At 45.4% G+C, this 3,836-nt stretch overlaps 1 non-coding gene across 1 annotated transcript; it reads right to left on the bottom strand.

Moving 5' to 3' along the window:
* Positions 1-2,226: 2,226 nt before the first annotated feature.
* Trnar-ccg (transfer RNA arginine (anticodon CCG)) lies at positions 2,227-2,299 on the bottom strand. The gene has a single exon. It is a non-coding gene; the product is annotated as a tRNA-Arg (tRNA).
* Between the last annotated feature and the right edge of the window lie 1,537 nt (positions 2,300-3,836).

A 3,836-nucleotide genomic window follows, 5' to 3' on the forward strand; every position in this document is an offset into this window, starting at 1 on the left:
TCTTGAAGATGAAACTGCACTCGCCAGCAAGTCCGTGTTCAAAGTACCACGATTCCTTGAATCCATCGTTAGCAGCAATTATAAGGCAAAGAAACTGTCGTCAGTTGATGTACCTGTCGAAGTATACATCAAAAACTTCACACGAACTTCTAAACCAGACCAATATGAATAACCTTAAAACAGCTGTATCAGCGCGACCGCGCACCCTGAGCACTTCGCAGGGGGTTCATTTCTGAAATAGAACTTTTGAACGAAACAGAACAAGATCTCCTTGAACGCCTGCATGACCAAGGTGTAACAGCTGCAAAACGAATTACCATGACACGGAATGGCAAAGAAATCGAGACTAAACATATTGTCCTGGCCTTTGACAGAAGCTCTCCTCCTCAGGCCATCAATTGCTACATTCGTTGTCAGGTTCGCCCTCGTATTCCAATCCCGCGTACATGCTTCAAGTGTCAGCGTTATGGGCATGGTACTACCAACACACGAAGAGGCACGCTGACATGCGGAAAATGTGCTCGGCATGACCACCCAACAAAAAAATGGCACCAGCAATGCATTCAAGTGCTCAAACTGCTAAAATTTCCGCCAACCCAGTGACTAGTTTTGTGACGTCTTTAAAAATGAAAGGATATTCTTGAAGGTCACTCAAAACATAACTGTTCCCGAAGCGCGCAAGACGCACGCTATGTTTTCGTCCAGAGCATTTGCCGACGCAACTCGACGGGGGTCGGAGCGGGTTCTTGTCTCCGTGAGTTGATTGCGACTGCCAGCGCTGTGGTATTATAAGGACATCGTACCCGCCATGTAAGATTGATCTCGGTTCGCTCAGTGCAGACGAGAAGCGTCGAACGAGGCCGCCGGCACACCTCCGCCCAGTTTAGACTAGACGACTGGTTGCTGCGAAGGGCACGAAGACCGAGTTCGGAGGTGTCCTTTCCCTGCCCCGAACATCTTCCCAGAGTTGCCTGTCCTCGACAACTCTTCGTGAATTGCACGTTCTATTTTTTCTTGTCTCTTCCCCGTTTTCCTCGCCATTCCTTGTTTGCATACTCGTCAATGAACCAAAATCTGCCGGTGCAATGCACGTCTGATAACATCTTTCCTTTCACCACACCCACGAAAGGCACAGCAAAGGGCGAATGAAACCCAATCACGAAAATATAAGCCAGCACACAGAAATACCGCGATTTCTTTCCATGCATGTAAAATCTACGCGGGGCATATTGCAGTAACAAAACTGGAAAATGTAGCTCTCCATGTCATCCCACCGGAAGATTTCTCACTTAGCTTTGTTTCATAAACTTTATCGCCACGTTGCACTTCGCTATGAGCTGATCCTTCGGCCTCTGCATCTTTCTTCTCGCATCGATCATCGTCACAAAGTGTTTTTCACTCAAGTAACACATGGCGTTTTATCAGTCTTTCTGGCCGCTTACATCTAGGGAATGGAACTACCTTCCCGAAGAAATTGTTACGATTGCCGATAACCAATTATTTCGCGCACGCGTGGCAAGCATTCTATAATTATGACAAACGTTATGTATCTTCCGTACTATCAATTGCGCTGTTTTTGTATTTTGCGGTTTTCGCCTTGTAAACGACTACCCTCTGTAATGCCACTAGCCCTCGGGGTACAATCAATAAATAAATAAATAAATAAATAAATAAAATAATAAAGTAATAAAAATAAAATAAATAAGCAAATAAATAAATAAAATATATACCAATAGCGCGCCATTATTGGCCCTACACGATCAGTATTTTTCAATTTTGCGTGCTCAGGTTTATGTAATCGTGTTGGCATTTCATTTGTCCATGATTATGCGTACTCCGCAAGAATGGTTTGTTGGCCACCAACACTTATTTCAATGACTGCGTCTCTTACCTTGCTGAATTTCATAAAACACGGGCGCTAAGTACAAATTCATTTTTTATGTAACGAAATTTGCAAACTACTTATGCAGTGCTTTTTCTAAATCTTCTTCGTAGACAGCTTGCTTAGCAGAGCTAACTTAGTTCGCAGATATAGCGTCTTTTTGAATACTTTGTGCATATTGTTAGCTCAGGCGTGTTTAAGAGGAATAGAGGCCTACCGCACTAGGGGCCTTGCTTAGAAATAGCATAATTGTTATCGCTGCGGCGACATATATTTACGCAATTAAACACGTCATAGCCCGACTGCCATAAGATGCACCGCGGAAAAATAAAAAAGAAACAGGACGTCCACGGCAGGACTCGAACCTGCAATCTTCTGATCCGGAATCAGACGCCTTATCCATTGGGCCACGCGGACAGAACGGGTGGGACCGAATTAATGTCACATTAATAAATAGTGTCGCATTAATATTCTATTCAGATTCGATTGGCAATCCACCATTGCGCTTGTAAAACCCACTTCGTTCCCGTCCGTACCCTATGTCATTCGAGAGTGCTATGAAGGCCTTCTCTATTTCCGGGCTTCTCAATGCCTCCAGTTTCGCGGCCATTGTCTGCAGAACGACACGGGTTTTCGTGATGATGATAATGGTTTGGGTTTAGTGACGCAAGGCCAACAAGGGCAAAGAGCTTTTTTTTATGATGACACAGATGTACAATTATATAGTAAATTGTCTCAGTAAAAACAAAAGTGAAACAACTCACACATTTTCGTAATCTACAAATACCATGCCAGAGCTTCATACGCCCTGCGCATTTATTAATGAGCAGACTGTTCTTTCGCCTGCTGGAAATTTGGGTTGGCGGTTATTTGGGTAATTGGTGCTTTGGCAAACAATGTGCGTACAGCACGGAGCATGCTCATCGGTACGGAACTTCTTACTCTGTGACATCATTATTATTGTGTGTTGGAATAATTCGTGCGCTTTTTCAGGCAAAAGTTTCTATACGACACACCCATACGTACCTAAAAGTGCGCGAGAAACGCAGCAATGATTTCTTCCTGTACTGCGCCAGCCGCACCAGCTGGCCTGCTCGAGAGCCCCATTGTGCTCGCTCAGCGTAACATAATTACTCGTGGCGTTTGGCTCTCTCTATCAGGGCAGGAAACAACGGTATGAAACCCGCTTCTGACCAACTCAGCAGCCGGCGTCAGCAGCTCGCGTCAGCGCCGCCTTGCCGCCGACTCTGTGGGCCGGAGAATTCCGCGCAGCGTAACATGCATACGCGAACAGCATAGCTCGCGGGGTCTTGCAAAGTGCGAGTTGCTGTCGTAACACCCGCTATTCCGGAGCACATACTCTTTGACAAGGCCATGAATGTCGTTCCCATGCGAAACGCCACTGCCGGAACATAGTTCAGCAACGTATGATTCAAGCATTTTGGTTGAAAGGGTGGTACCCAGTGCCGCGCACTGCATGGCTGCTGAATATTTTGTTAGCAGTCGAATAGCTGTTCTGTGTGCGCACGAGCCGGCTAAAGTAAATAGCGGTGCATTCTGTTAGAATTGCGTCATATTAAAAAACGCAAATATCAGTTTATTCCGCGCGGTACTGTCGCTAAAATTAGGACTACTGATTTTACACCCTTACAGAGATAAGGCGAATACTATGAAGTTCCCTGGGATATTAAAGTATATCATCATCATCATCATCATCATCATCATCATCATCATCACCAGCCTATCTACGCCCACTGCATTAAAGTATATACGGTGCGTTATGATTACTACAGTAAACACAAACAATCACGAACCGACGAGGACCAACTTGGCGTGAGTGCTGGGGACTCGCTTTTAGCGAAACCGTTGCGAGTAGCGCAAATCGAAACTACGAGGGCACTTGCAACGGAAAACCACGTGCATGTACACTGGTACGGAGCCCCTCGCATTCTTC

This window comes from Haemaphysalis longicornis, unplaced genomic scaffold (assembly GCF_048455015.1).
Source record: "Haemaphysalis longicornis isolate Haplotype H1 unplaced genomic scaffold, Haemaphysalis longicornis Haplotype H1 scaffold_3, whole genome shotgun sequence".
Lineage (NCBI taxonomy): Eukaryota > Metazoa > Arthropoda > Arachnida > Ixodida > Ixodidae > Haemaphysalis > Haemaphysalis longicornis.